This window comes from Brassica rapa, unplaced genomic scaffold (genome assembly GCF_000309985.2).
Source record: "Brassica rapa cultivar Chiifu-401-42 unplaced genomic scaffold, CAAS_Brap_v3.01 Scaffold0985, whole genome shotgun sequence".
Lineage (NCBI taxonomy): Eukaryota > Viridiplantae > Streptophyta > Magnoliopsida > Brassicales > Brassicaceae > Brassica > Brassica rapa.
Window position 1 is genome coordinate 20,042 of NW_022610921.1, and position 16,023 is coordinate 36,064.

A 16,023-nucleotide genomic window follows, 5' to 3' on the forward strand; every position below is an offset into this window, starting at 1 on the left:
ACCACTCATAAATTCTAGAAAGTTGATATTTAACCATAGCCATGTCATCTATAGTTGAACATAACCACAAAATCTCGTCTTTCTTCTATATCACTGACATGGGCATTCCCCGAGAAAATATCTAGGTCGAGGGAAACCTTTCTCCAAACAAATCTTCTAACTGCTACTAGAACTCGGCGAGAACCACTTGGTGAGATCCCTAGGCTATTACAGCGAATCAAGGTTGAACAAGAATATATAGAACATGTTACTTTTAGACCTCAACCATCCTTTCAATGCCTTAACCACATCTTCTTCTTTCCTGATTATCAGAATATCTTCTACTATGCTCCTTTTCATCTTCTACTCTCTAAACGATCAAGTTACTAGATTACACTTCTTCACCATTTTCCCAAATGGTTTTCAACTTGCCAAACTTATATCAGCGATGCTCAAACACTTGGTAGAGTAACATTGTAGGCCAACAATAACTGGTCCTCTTCAAAATACTTATTTCCTTAATATCCTAATTGAGCTCAGTAGCTAGATAGCCAATCTCATTCTAGATAGAAGCATACCGCTCTAACGGAAGTATTATGGAATGAGGAAGGTGTCACGCCCCCAATCCGGAATAGGATTGTTGGGACGGCCATGGTTCGAGGAAACGTACAAGCCAGTCTTGAGACATCAAGGCAAGCGTTCCATGGTCGAGAAAGAAGGTTAAGGATATAAGGAAACTTAGACTTAACCTTATACGAGCTAAGTATCAGCTAGGACGAGTAAGACGGTAGCTAGGACGAAGTGGACGAGTAGCTTGGCCAGCTCAAGGAAGCTAGGTTCAGTTTACTCCAGCTCAGTCCCTACTAAGTCAGCTCCACTAGCTGGACTACTAGCTCACTTAGCTGAGGCAGCTGAGTGTCAGCTCATCTCAGCTAGACGGACTGTCCGGGCTTTAGGCCGATGGTCCGGGTCTGGGTCAGTGGCGGGCTGGGAGGTCCGGCCATGAGGCCATGGGCTGTTGGGTCCTTGGGAAAGGCTGTGGGCTGTGTCCAGAAGGCCTGGGGCGTGGGTTGGGCTTGTGGCCGACCCCAAACCCAATCAGAAAGGGCGAAGGGATGCAAGTGGCCGAAAGGGGGCAACTCTTGGCCGATGGTGCCCATTCGCTAGCAAGTCGTGCCTGTTCGTGGGGCAAGACTTACCCCCTCGTTTTCTATAAATATGGGGGCTCTCTGGTCGATTTCATTATCCAATTCCAGAGTAAAATACTCAGAGAAAAACGTAGAGAGAAAGAAAGAGAGAAAGAGAGAGTTCCGGCCAAGAGAAAGGCCGATTGTGGTGGTGTTGTGTTCCGGCGACTCTGATCGTTTGAGAACTAACTCCGGTCAAGAATGGGAGATCAAGACAAGGAGAAGAGCATGGAGAACCCAGACGTGGTTCACAAGGTACGTGATGGGCCGTGGCTCCATCAGACCGAACGGACGGTCCATGCGACCGCACCGCGGCTCTGGTCGGTTCCTAAGTCCCGTCCGGCTCTCCTTATCTATTTCAATTCGTTTCTCTTCTCTTCTCTCTGGTTAAACACGAAAGGTTGTGTTGGTTGAGTCCAAGGGACACGTCCCTAGGCTTAGGCCGAACATAACCAAACCGCTAGCCTAGACACGGGTCGGTTAGTGGGATGATCCGATCGCACCAAGACTGGGCGGTTAGGACGAACGGTTGGGAATGACCCAAAGGGCACGAGTTGTCAAGAGTCATGAGTGTCCAAAGGTTGTGAGTTGCCAAAGGGTGTCAGGGACCAAAAGGTACGAGTTACCAAAGGTTGCGAACATCAAAAGGTACGAGAACCAGGAGGCACGATTGGCCAAAGGGTGCATGTTCCAAACGGTGTCTTTCGGGACAAGTTAGGACCGATCCTTATGGATCAGCCTATGGCTTGTCTAGTTAAGACAAGGTCACGGTTTGTCTAAGCCAAGGTAGAGTCGCAAGGTCTGACCGGTTGCTAAGCCTTCCGGATTAGGCTTGAGGCTTACTCGGCCGATTGGATCCAGGCCTAAGGCCGGATCAGGTAAGGGAGTCCGTTGGGCCATTGAGCCGGACTCCATTGGCCGGTCGCACCTAGATTCTATCCGGTTAGACGGATTGGTCTTTGGGGACGATCCGGATCTGTTCGTGTGTTCGTTATCTATTCTGGACTATCTATCTGATTCTAAGTCAAGGGGTGGTTGGTTGAATGACTTAGGATACGGTAGGTAGGTTCATACGTTTTATGATTATGTTGACTGAGGTTTATCTAAGTTCTAGGAACCAAGCCAAGCATTGTAGAATCAATCCGTTCTATTCTCGGTTATGATTAATGCTTATCTGGTTGTGGTTTCAGGAACTAAGGATGGTTCTGGTCAAGCCAAGGAGCCGTGAAGGCTCGGTCAGTGAGAGGCTGTGTAACGTGTGGTTAGATGATGCTAGGGATGAACTAGTGATTGTCTATGAGACTGTTAAGAAGTTGTGTATTGAATCTCATGTTTCTAAGTAATACAAAGTTTATACATTGTTATTCCGCTGTGCAATCTGTTCCTTTGTTTATGAACCTCATATTCGAATATGACTTAGTAACTAATAGACTTAAAAATGGATCAAACAAGCAAAGAAATTAATAAGTAAGCCTGCGGACTCCATCAGGTCGAGAGGCCAGGGTTCGGGTCTTACAAGTTGGTATCAGAGCATGCTTGATTCTAGGATAGTTGGGTTAGGCAGTCCACACACACACACGCAGCCAGCTGATTAGGTCTCACGGTGAGGTTTGATTGCTTAGTCTAGGGATTGTTTTGTTTTGTTTATGTTAGTGTGTTTCGTACTAACATTGTCTGAATCCTTAGGCTGGAAAAAGCAAATCGGGAAAGTCCCGAAAGAGTAAGAAAACAGCCGGTCAGTCTAGTCAAGTGGCCATGGACGGGACCAATCTATCCGGATTGCAAACCGATCCGGCCGCAGCTGACACTAGAGACGTGTTGCCAACTGATCAGGCTAATCTTACGGGGACGCAACAGGATGGTCAGGAACATCGGGAGAGTGATGAGGAAGTGGAATCCTCGAACGCTAACCGTGATGGTGACCAGCATGAGAGAGTGGCCGATGGAACGGCTAATGTGCCCGCAACACTGTCCAAAGAGGACTTGTTAGAGGCCATGAAGGTAATGGGGACTCAGGTTGCGGCTATGGCGCAACTGTTCACGCCACTAGTGAACTCCTCGGTTGGCCAGGCTACGCCTGTGGCTACGACCACCCCCAACACCAATGGTCCAGTTGTGGAAACGGTTGAGGTGATCGAGATCGATCCACCGGAAAAGTCTGGAAAGAAGGTGGACTATCTGAGTCTGCTTCAACATTTATCCAGGTTGGGTACGAAGCATTTCTCCGGTAGCACCGACCCTATTGTGGCAGACGAGTGGAGGAGTAGGTTGGTCCGAAACTTTCAATCAACTCGCTGTCCAGTGGATTACAGACGCGACATTGCGGTTCACTTCCTGGAAGGGGACGCGCATAACTGGTGGCTTGCAGTGGACAAGCGCACCAATGGGAGTCTGGAAAGTTTTGCGGATTTTGAAGTTGAATTCAACCGCAAATACTTCCCTGCTGAGGCTTGGGATCGTCTGGAAGCTCAGTTTCTAGATTTGGCCCAAGGCCGCAGGACCGTACGGGAGTACGAAGAAGAGTTCAACCGGCTCAGACGGTTTGTTGGAAGAGAGCTGGAGGACGAGGCAGTCCAGGTCCGTAGGTTCATCCGAGGCCTAAGGCCCGAACTGAAGACCCATTGCTCGATCCGCACTTTCAACACCGTCGGAGAACTGGTGGAACGGGTGGCTTTGCTAGAGTCTAACTTGGCTGAAGAAGCTAAGCTTAAGGCTAAGTCACAGTCTGGCCCGTCGGGCAAAACAAATGATAAAAAGAGGAAGTGGGACCAGGTGGACGGAGGTAAGACCTCTGGTGGCCGACCTACATGTCCCAAGTGTGGAAAGAATCATCCCGGTGAGTGCTGGAAGGCCATGGGGGCTTGTGTGCGATGTGGCAGCATGGATCACACGATCCAAAACTGCACTCGACCAAACCGATTCTCAGACCAGTCCAGTGGCAGCGGCTCCGTGACTTGCTTCCTATGTGGCAAGACTGGACACTACAAGTCGGATTGTCCTAAGCTACAAGGAGGACAAGGGAAGGGCCGTGGAGACACAGGCAAGTCGACCCAGAGTAGGCCGACCACAACACCAAGGGTGTATGAGCTGTCCCGGGACGACGGCGCTTCTGGATCGTTTGATTCGATCTCTGGTAATTCCTAAATTTTTCTTTTTACATTCAAGTAGAAAATGCTTGGTATGGAACCTAGAATGTCTAGGGGATTCTGATGAGGGTCTCTGTTAGGAACCCTCATGATTGGTGGTGTGGAAACCCACGTACTTTTCGACACAGGGGCTACACATAGTTTTGTGAGTCCGGGACTGGTCGGAAAGGGTCTGTTCTGTCTGGACGCTGGAGATAATTTTGGGATAGTGAGGGCGGCCGGAGGGCAAGCCATGAACTCACTAGGTCTCATGTCAAATATCCCAGTGTCAATACAGGGAAAGGTATTCCCTGTGGATTTGGTCTGTGTCCACCTAAAGAATCACGAAGTGATCCTAGGTATGGACTGGTTGGGAAAGTATCGGGCCACTCTCGATTGCCATAGAGGTCGTGTGCAATTGGAGACTGGGCTTCGACCGATCCAGTACCAATGTCTGTGTCCGGCTCAAGAGAAAGTAGTGGTTTCAGCAGTTCGAGCGATTCGGATGTTGGAACAGGGTTGTCAGTCCTTTTTGGCTACAATTACAACTACAGAGCCGGGCAGTTCTGTCTGTCTGAAAGACCTTTCAGAGGATTCGTTGGTGTCGAAGTTCCCAGATGTGTTCCAGGTACCTCAGGGTGTCCCCCCTGATAGGTCGGATCCATTTACGATTGAACTAGAGCCAGGGACAGCTCCGCTGTCCAAGAGTCCGTACCGGATGGCTCCGGCCGAGATGGCCGAGCTAAAGAAGCAATTGGAAGAATTGCTTGACAAGGGGTTCATACGGCCAAGTAGCTCCCCTTGGGGTGCACCAGTCCTCTTCGTGAGAAAGAAGGATGGTAGCATGCGTCTGTGCATCGACTATCGAGGGTTGAACAGGGTCACTGTGAAGAACAAGTACCCGTTGCCCAGGATAGACGAACTGTTGGATCAACTCAAAGGAGCCAAGTGGTTTTCCAAGATTGATTTGGCTTCAGGGTATCATCAGATCCCTATAGAGCCAAATGATATTAGGAAGACGGCATTTAGGACCAGGTACGGTCATTACGAGTTCGTAGTGATGCCGTTCGGTCTGACCAATGCACCTGCCGCTTTCATGAAAATGATGAACAGCGTGTTCCGAGATTTCTTGGATGAATTCGTGATCATCTTCATTGATGATATCCTAATTTATTCCAAGGATGAGGAATCTCATAGGAAACACTTGAGAGCCGTGCTGGAACGATTACGAGAACACAAACTCTATGCTAAACTCAGTAAATGTAGCTTTTGGCAGAAGAGTATTGGGTTCCTCGGCCATATTGTTTCCGATCAGGGCATCTCGGTGGATCCAGAGAAGATCAGGGCAATCAAGGATTGGCCCCGACCACGCAGTGCTACGGAAGTCAGAAGCTTCTTAGGGCTGGCAGGTTACTATAGAAAGTTTGTGAAAGGATTCGCAAGCTTGGCTCAGCCTATGACGCGGTTGACTGGGAAGGACGTTAAGTTCACATGGGCTGAAGAGTGTGAGGAATGTTTCTCCGCACTTAAGAACATGCTGACTAGCGCACCCGTCCTAGTGCTTCCGGAGGCCGACCAACCATATGTGGTCTATACGGACGCGTCCATCACTGGACTAGGTTGCGTATTGACCCAGCATGGGAAAGTCATTGCCTATGCGTCCAGGCAGTTGAGGAAACATGAGGGAAACTACCCCACCCATGATCTCGAAATGGCTGCGGTAGTATTCGCCTTAAAGATTTGGCGATCATACTTGTATGGCGCCAAAGTTCAGATACTTACGGACCATAAGAGTCTTAAGTATATATTCACCCAGCCTGAGTTAAACTTAAGGCAGAGGAGGTGGATGGAATTCGTAGCTGACTACGATTTGGACATCACCTACTATCCGGGAAAGGCTAATCTGGTAGCAGACGCTTTGAGCCGGAAGAGGGCTGATGTATCGGCCGAACGGGAGGCGGACGACCTGGACGGTATGGTCCGTGCTCTGCGGCTGAATGTGCTGACTACGACAACCGAAGCTTTGGGGTTGGAGGCGGTTAACCAAGCCGACCTGCTTACTCGAATCCGGTTGGCTCAAGGTCAGGACGAGAACCTGAATAAGGTTGCTCAGAATGATAGGACGGAGTACCAGATCGCAAAGGATGGTACCATCCTAGTAAACGGTCGGATCAGTGTTCCTAATGATAGGAGTCTAAAGGAAGAGATTATGAGGGAGGCTCATAAGTCCAGATTCTCGGTTCATCCTGGGGCGACCAAGATGTACCAGAACCTTAAGAAATTCTATCATTGGATCCGTATGAAGGCAGATGTAGCGGAATGGGTGGCCAAGTGTTCCACTTGCCAACTCATCAAAGCAGAACATCAGGTGCCTAGTGGGTTATTACAAAGCTTGCCTATTCCGGAATGGAAATGGGATCACATCACAATGGACTTTGTGACCGGGTTCCCTACCACGAGGAATAAGAAGGATGCGGTTTGGGTTGTGGTTGATCGACTAACCAAATCAGCACACTTCCTGGCTATCAAGAAGTCGGATGGGGTAGATCAGATTGTACGTAAGTACATTGATGAGATCGTCCGACTACATGGTGTGCCGGCAAGCATAGTCTCGGATAGGGATTCAAGGTTCACATCTTACTTCTGGAAGGCTTTCCAAAAGGCCTTAGGAACAAGGGTGAACATGAGTACAGCCTATCACCCACAGACGGATGGACAGTCTGAACGTACGATCCAGACATTGGAAGATATGTTGCGAGCATGTGTTCTAGACTGGGGTGATTCCTGGGAGAAACATCTACCTCTGGTAGAATTTGCTTACAACAATAGTTTCCATAGTAGTATTGGCATGTCGCCATACGAAGCTCTGTATGGGCGTCCATGCAGGACACCCCTATGCTGGACCCAAGTTGGGGAACGCAGCATGATTGGTCCGGAGATTGTCGAAGAGACAACCGAAAAGATCAAGTTCTTGAGGGACAAGATGAGACAGGCACAAGATCGCCAAAAGAACTATGCAGATCGAAGAAGGAAAGATCTCGAGTTTCAAGTAGGTGACTTGGTGTATCTCAAAATGATTACCTTCAAAGGACGAGTCCGAATTTCCGGGAGACGGAAGTTAGACCCGAGATACTTGGGGCCGTTCAAGGTCATTGAAAGAGTTGGGATGGTGGCCTACAAGTTGGACTTGCCGGCCAAGATGGACGCATTTCATAATGTGTTCCACGTCTCCCAACTTCGGAAATGTTTGACGGACCAAGACATCGCTCTTCCTGCCATTCCAGACGATCTTGGTAAGAACCTAACCTTGGAAACGAGGCCAGTTCGAATCATAGATAGGATGGAAAAAGCAACAAGGAAGAAGACGGTCCAGATGGTCAAGGTCGTCTGGGACTGTAATGGTCAGGATATAATCACTTGGGAGACCGAAGCTAGAATGAAAGCAGAGTACCCAGAGTGGTTGGACCAGTTTGTTTCCGAGGAAGCATTCGATTCGGATTCGAGGACGAATCCATCCCAAGGGGGGGAGACTTGTCACGCCCCCAATCCTGAATAGGATTGTTGGGACGGCCATGGTTCGAGGAAACGTACAAGCCAGTCTTGAGACATCAAGGCAAGCGTTCCATGGTCGAGAAAGAAGGTTAAGGATATAAGGAAACTTAGACTTAACCTTATACAAGCTAAGAGACAGCTAGGACGAGTAAGACGGTAGCTAGGACGAAGTGGACGAGTAGCTCGGCCAGCTCAAGGAAGCTAGGTTCAGTTCACTCCAGCTCAGTCCCTACTAAGTCAGCTCCACTAGCTGGACTACTAGCTCACTCAGCTGAGGCAGCTGAGTGTCAGCTCATCTCAGCTAGACGGACTGTCCGGGCTTTAGGCCGATGGTCCGGGTCTGGGTCAGTGGCGGGCTGGGAGGTCCGGCCATGAGGCCATGGGCTGTTGGGTCCTTGGGCAAGGCTGTGGGCTGTGTCCAGAAGGCCTGGGGCGTGGGTTGGGCTTGTGGCCGACCCCAAACCCAATCAGAAAGGGCGAAGGGATGCAAGTGGCCGAAAGGGGGCAACTCTTGGCCGATGGTGCCCATTCGCTAGCAAGTCGTGCCTGTTCGTGGGGCAAGACTTACCCCCTCGTTTTCTATAAATATGGGGGCTCTCTGGTCGATTTCATTATCCAATTCCAGAGTAAAATACTCAGAGAAAAACGTAGAGAGAAAGAAAGAGAGAAAGAGAGAGTTCCGGCCAAGAGAAAGGCCGATTGTGGTGGTGTTGTGTTCCGGCGACTCTGATCGTTTGAGAACTAACTCCGGTCAAGAATGGGAGATCAAGACAAGGAGAAGAGCATGGAGAACCCAGACGTGGTTCACAAGGTATGTGATGGGCCGTGGCTCCATCAGACCGAACGGACGGTCCATGCGACCGCACCGCGGCTCTGGTCGGTTCCTAAGTCCCATCCGGCTCTCCTTATCTATTTCAATTCGTTTCTCTTCTCTTCTCTCTGGTTAAACACGAAAGGTTGTGTTGGTTGAGTCCAAGGGACACGTCCCTAGGCTTTGGCCGAACATAACCAGACCGCTAGCCTAGACACGGGTCGGTTAGACGGATGATCCGATCGCACCAAGACTGGGCGGTTAGGACGAACGGTTGGGAATGACCCAAAGGGCACGAGTTGTCAAGAGTCATGAGTGTCCAAAGGTTGTGAGTTGCCAAAGGGTGTCAGGGACCAAAAGGTACGAGTTACCAAAGGTTGCGAACATCAAAAGGTACGAGACCAAGAGGCACGATTGGCCAAAGGGTGCATGTTCCAAACGGTGTCTTTCGGGACAGGTTAGGACCGATCCTTATGGATCAGCCTATGGCTTGTCTAGTTAAGACAAGGTCACGGTTTGTCTAAGCCAAGGTAGAGTCGCAAGGTCTGACCGGTTGCTAAGCCTTCCGGATTAGGCTTGAGGCTTACTCGGCCGATTGGATCCAGGCCTAAGGCCGGATCAGGTAAGGGAGTCCGTTGGGCCATTGAGCCGGACTCCATTGGCCGGTCGCACCTAGATTCTATCCGGATAGACGGATTGGTCTTTGGGGACGATCCGGATCTGTTCGTGTGTTCTGTTATCTATTCTGGACTATCTATCTGATTCTAAGTCAAGGGGTGGTTGGTTGAATGACTTAGGATACGGTAGGTAGGTTCATACGTTTTATGATTATGTTGACTGAGGTTTATCTAAGTTCTAGGAACCAAGCCAAGCATTGTAGAATCAATCCGTTCTATTCTCGGTTATGATTAATGCTTATCTGGTTGTGGTTTCAGGAACTAAGGATGGTTCTGGTCAAGCCAAGGAGCCGTGAAGGCTCGGTCAGTGAGAGGCTGTGTAACGTGTGGTTAGATGATGCTAGGGATGAACTAGTGATTGTCTATGAGTCTGTTAAGAAGTTGTGTATTGAATCTCATGTTTCTAAGTAATACAAAGTTTATACATTGTTATTCCGCTGTGCAATCTGTTCCTTTGTTTATGAACCTCATATTCGAATATGACTTAGTAACTAATAGACTTAAAAATGGATCAAACAAGCAAAGAAATTAATAAGTAAGCCTGCGGACTCCATAAGGTCGAGAGGCCAGGGTTCGGGTCTTACAGAAGGCATACCATTAATTTAACTGGCAGCCAATACTTCCAAGAATAAGAACGGTAGACTTGAATTCACAAAAGTGAATCCCTTCTAATACTATGACAGTGCTCGGGAACTACAACTATGTGTTGTTCCCGAATAAAATACAATATGGGGGGAGAATTCCATCCATAGGCAAGGTCTCTTACCACACCTTGATCACAATTCACATAATTTTTTTTTATTTCAATCATTCATTAAATTTTAAAAATGCACAAACACACACAATGGGATAAGAAGCAAACATGTGATTGGACCTTTCAGGGGTTTTGACGGTACATGCAACTATAATGTGTAGGCTCTAAATAGCCTAACACTTGGGTGTGGACTAACGGTAAGGAAAAGCGAACAAGTTTAACAAGTGTTATCTTAGGTATAGGTAACGTAGATCGGGTAACTTCATGAGGAAGGGTAAACTAAAATCCTAACTCTTCACAAGAACCACCAAAGCGCTAATGATGAAAATGTTCCAGGATTTCCCACACTTTGACAGTCACGACCATTCTATTCTTGCTAGTCACAACCATAACGGCTCAAGGTCCTCGATCTTGATCTGATGAAATGTACACCCAAAATCATCCCCAATGACTTACTTAACTCACTGCTTGAAACTGACCTATGATCTGCAGCGGTTGGAAAATAAACGGTCTGCATGACTTGGTTAACTTCTTCAGCAATAATAGCTTCTTTAACATTTCCTTGAAGCTTTGAAACTCCATGGTCTTTTATCTACTCCAAAACTCTTGGCTAAGTTTCCAAAGATTTTCTGTGTGATCATTGGCTTATTCTCCAAACCATAATCGATAAATCAAATTCACTCGACCACATATCTCAATGCTAAAATTGTTTTATATGATTAACTCGACCTTAACCTCCTGGCAGAAACATCTCAGTGTACCAACTCTGTAAACTGAATGTTCAATTGGTCCCATACCTTGTGTAAAAAATACTACTTCTTGAACTCATGAAATCTGTCCAACTCGAACTCAACTCTCTGAAGTAATTCTTGACTCTTGACCAACAACTCATAGCATTCATCTTCAAATAGCTTGCTGCCAAATCCTTCTTGTAATTCTCTGAACAACGGTCACATCAATATTCTGCTCTGAGTGTTGCATCTCAAATCTTCCTCAAGCAAAGTATGCCTCGAACGTTTTAGTCCACCTTCAGTATCTTGTGGTCCCACTACTTTTTTCAATCATACGCTTCAAGATGTATTGTTGCCAACAGAAAGGTGCATGTGTGTCCATCGTCTTGTACTACAGCCGAACCATCTCTTCCTCCAACGCTAAGATCCAAACAAATGTTGAACAATTCATGCTTGTATGGCTCTGGTGCCTGTAGGTCTCAGCATAAGCTGGTTAGAATTGAGAAGCCGGAAGACTAAGTGCATCTGAGTGATCATGTGCAGTCGAATCGTACTGAATCGGATCACAAACAATGACCAACTTGACATCGATAACACATGAGTCTGGAGATGTATTCGATGTATCAAATCTGTCCCATATATCTCTCTAATGAATTAGTATCCCCTACGAGAACTCAAAAGAACGGCAGAAAGTCATGTGGTTATTGACTCCTAACAAGCCGGTAATGAACCCCACCATGAGGGTAGCAAACTCGAGCCTGATGATAGTAACATCGGTAAGTACAGTCACCCGTTCAAGCTTGTCTCGGTGCTTATGCTATGAAAGATCACTGTTAGATAACTACCCATGACTATCTATCCTAAAATGAAGGAACCAGCCAGCATATCCTAGTTATCCTTGCGACTCATTTTGACTCGAAAAACATTTGAAACAAGTCCCATTCTAGCATCGTATAACCATGCTCTGATACCACCTTTGTGACACCCCCGATCGTAGATGACTAGAAATGACACAGTCGATGTTCCTCGATGGTTGATCCGAGGTTCTCATAATACTTCTGATTGCCTTAGACCAACAACCAAAGAACACCAACACCCCTATCAGATATCACACTAGGCTTTTCAACGCGAAAAAGCAATAACTGATAGTTAGTTCGTCCGGACAAGGACTAATATCATATGGAACCAGTAGTTTAAAAACATTATTTATATATATTCAAGAGCATCTTACAAAATTTGTTATAAATTAACCTCGAGGTTCTCGGTCAATAAATGTTATAAATAAGAAATATCAAAACTCCTTTGCAAGGATAATAAAACTACCGCTGGCTAATGATGTTCCTTCCCGTCCTAGAGTAAGGTCTCCCGCCTATTGGTTACCTGCATCACAAATGAGTCATGAGTAACTAGTTTACTCAGTGAGCCTAGTCCCGCACCCAAATGTATATTAATAATATCTCAAGCAATCAACTCCATTTGTATGCAGTGGAATTGTATTCTATAACTAATAAAAATACATATATAAGCCTTATCATTCCATCGATGTGAATCTTATCTTAAACATCATCTCCACGACACCCGCCATTCACTCATACTTATATTATATATATATATATATATATATATATATATATATATATATATATGTGGGAACCGAAATTCACACTGTCGATTTCCGTTTAAATAAGGAAACTAGGAAAACCCTAATTTCCCAGAGGACCCGGATATCTGTTAATTACCACACGTCAAGCAATCAGAACACGAGAATAACAACGATAAAAATAAGAAATCGAAAAGAGAGCAAAGTAGATCTTTATTCTGAATTTGCATATGAGCGTTACAACGACGTATAAGGCTGGGCTCAAGAGCTGTCGGCGAGATTCCTAGTTCTGGCAACCCTAAGACGACTAAACCTAATTGAGTCGCAGCTCGAAGTAACAAAAACGGAAAATTGCCTAAATTGCTCTAAGTGCTAAGTTTGCTCTGAAAAAGTTCTTCCCTCTGCTCCTCGCCTAGGACTCCTTATATACTAGCTCCAAGGTCGGTTTACGCTTTTACTCTTCTGCCCTTAAGCCGTCATAGCATAAAAATGGAGATATTCCATTTTTACCGATCTTCACAATTATCTTTAAAACTTCCGTATTTATCCGCGGAAACTTGACATTTATCCTTCCTCGTTGGCCAAGCGTGAACCATGCTGTGGTTCACGGGCTTTTGGTTAGGAAAAATCGTAGGATGGGCCTCGAGTCGTGTTTTAGGACCCTTTGGGCCGTCTTCCGACTCGACACGTTTACTACGAGTTTTCCGCGGTTTCTAATCCGCGAAGTTTGATTGATGAATTAGAATAGCGGGAAACATGGACTGAGCTTGCTACGGTCTTCGGGAGATAGCATTCGAAGGTTTGACGAGAATGCGAGAACTGGTGTCGTATCGATGTTCGGAAAGGTTCAATCGCTACACAGCGAACGAACTTTGGCTCGAGCCCGGTCGCTACGTAGCGACCGAGCGAGACGAGTGCTCGGTCGCTACGTAGCGACCGAGCTTTGGCTCGAACTCGGTCGCTACGTAGCGACCGAGCTTTGGCTCGAGCTCGGTCGCTACGTAGCGACCGAGCTTTGGCTCGAGCTCGGTCGCTACGTAGCAACCGAGCTTTGGCTCGAGCTCGGTTGCTACGTAGCGACCGAGCTTGGCTCAGGTTTGGTTGCTGCATAGCGATCGGACGGCGTGTATGCGCGGTGACCGAGCTTGGTTTGTTCGGTTTGAATCCCAAAGGATACTTCTTCGTAAAAACTTCGTATTGGTTATTTTTACGAAAATTACATCTCTCCTTTTACTATCTCTTTCGGAAATACGATCTCCGAGGATTTTCGGGTGGTAATTCCGTCGTAACCGTTTTTGACCCCAACAATATATATATATATATATATAGACTAAACCCGGAAAATCACCAAGGCCAACCGAGCCTAGCAGGGAATTAAATATAACCACCATATACATTATATATTCCAAGATCGAACATCTAACGCTGCATGCAGTTACACAGCCTCCAGGGTGCGACCCCATCATCGTGTTTTCGTGACCTTGTTCCGTATCGCATGAACAATTCACGGTAATGCGGGAACTCTCGGGAGAGTGAGCATACAATAAGACTTCACATGATTTATACTTATATATTTAATACTATACATATGCATTAGTACTTGAGAACAAGTACAAAGGTTTGGAATAAACCTCTATGATCATTCGTAAATATTTAATAAGTGTTTACATAATGTAAACACTCACCAATTCAATATTTGATCAAGAGACAAAGCCTATCAATCATCTACATTCAGTATTGATCAACCATCTATCTAGACTCACCTTTAAATCCATGAGATTGGCTAAGGAAGACTATACTCGAGCTCAAGCTAATCACACTCGACTTCTGGAATATTCTCGATTTACAACCACCACAAGGATTCGGCTGATCCGAACACTATCCTTGACCATCAGTACCAATAACAGAACGGTTGGAAAAAGGTTAATCAGTCCGGTTCAACCCCACAGCTCAAGATTCAGTACAGCTACAAAGGCAAGTTCAAGGCAGCTTCAGTTCGGTTCAAACATAAATCGTTTCAGTTAAGCTGTCTAGATGCTAGGAGACCATGAACTGAACTAATATAAATCCACACAAGGGATTAAGAACTTAATCCAGAGAGGAAGAACAACAACTCAGCCAGCTGGTTACAATCTAAACTGATCTAGATCAAAAGGCAAAACAGTTTACCGGTTCAAATCAAACACTGTCTGAACTCAACTGATACTCCACCTTAAGATGAAGCCACACCAAGCCTGATCAGTACTACATCAAGAAAAGGTCGGACTCAATCAGAAAAAAGCTGAATCGCAGTCAATCCAACAAAAATGCTCACATAAAACTGATCCACACAACAACTTACATCTTTACCAAATAAAATCAAAGGCTGAAGAACATAGGTGATTCTCAACTTCAGGACACCAAGTCTCCAACTCTTTACCACACAAATACTCACTGATTAAAGTCACAAGATGGTGAGAAAGGATCGTTCAAGCTCACTTCTCTTCCCTGATTTTTTCTGAAATTTTCAACTTAGTTTTCTAACAGATTTTTCTCTCTTCTTTCTCTCTTCTTTCTCTCTTTCTCTCTGAACTTTTCTCTGATTTTCTATCTTTTTCAGGACGTCCAAAGGAGAGAAGAGGGTATTTTATATAATAAGGAGTTGCTTCAGATGAGGGTTTTCTCCCACAAAAAACAAATATGAGGTTAGACAGCTGGTGACATGCTTCAGCACACCAAGCAGCACAAGTTGCTGAACATTTCCCTTCCATGAAGAAAGATACAAGCAGCTGAAGCAAACAGCTTGTGACCAGCATGTGACTTCTAATGAGCAAGCATGTAAGCAAGTAGGTGCATGTCATGTGACCTAATTACTGAGAAAGCAAGTAGGCTAGAAGGTGCAAGGCATGTGACTGTTCAGAAATAATTTTAAGAGTTTTGTCGATATTTTTCGGACTGTTTCGACTGAATATTTTTCTCGAATCTCATCCTGCTCTGAATAAACTCGCCCAGCATGAATAAAAATCGACAATAATAATTAACACTCGACCACAACCATCAAGAGATGGTCTTTCGACCAAAAGCTAGCCACGTCGAAATATTAATTCACCGTATCGATTTTTATTTAAATTCTGATCTACCAATCGTCAAACTCATCTTAAAGAATTTTTCTCCACCAAAAATCTATCTGCTCGTGAGGGTTATTACACCGTCTGTCCGTTTTAATCATTACTCCGATCCCGAAGGCCAACACAATAGGATCAAAATCCTATGATGTTATCCCATGCTAATGTATACAGAGCGTAGGCTTCCTTTGAGCACTCTAATTTCTTCAAAGTAACAGCGCCGGAGGCACGACCCCGCCAGTTAAGGCCAGGAGCATATCGCCGACAGAAGAGACAAGCCGACCGATGCTCACCGAAGGCGGACCGGGCGACCCATCCCAAGGTTCAACTACGAGCTTTTTAACTGCAACAACTTAAATATACGCTATTGGAGCTGGAATTACCACGGCTGCGGGCACCAGACTTGCCTTCCAATGGATCCTGGTTAAGGGATTTAGATTGTACTCATTCCAATTACCACACTCAAAGAGCCCGATATTGCTATTTATTGTCACTACCTCCCC

At 46.0% G+C, this 16,023-nt stretch overlaps 1 long non-coding RNA gene across 1 annotated transcript; it reads left to right on the forward strand.

Moving 5' to 3' along the window:
* The first annotated feature begins 351 nt into the window (after positions 1-351).
* On the forward strand, positions 352-12,010 carry LOC117131482. Its single transcript, XR_004454650.1, has 2 exons — positions 352-589; positions 9,921-12,010. It is a non-coding gene; the product is annotated as an uncharacterized LOC117131482 (long non-coding RNA).
* Positions 12,011-16,023: the final 4,013 nt, after the last annotated feature.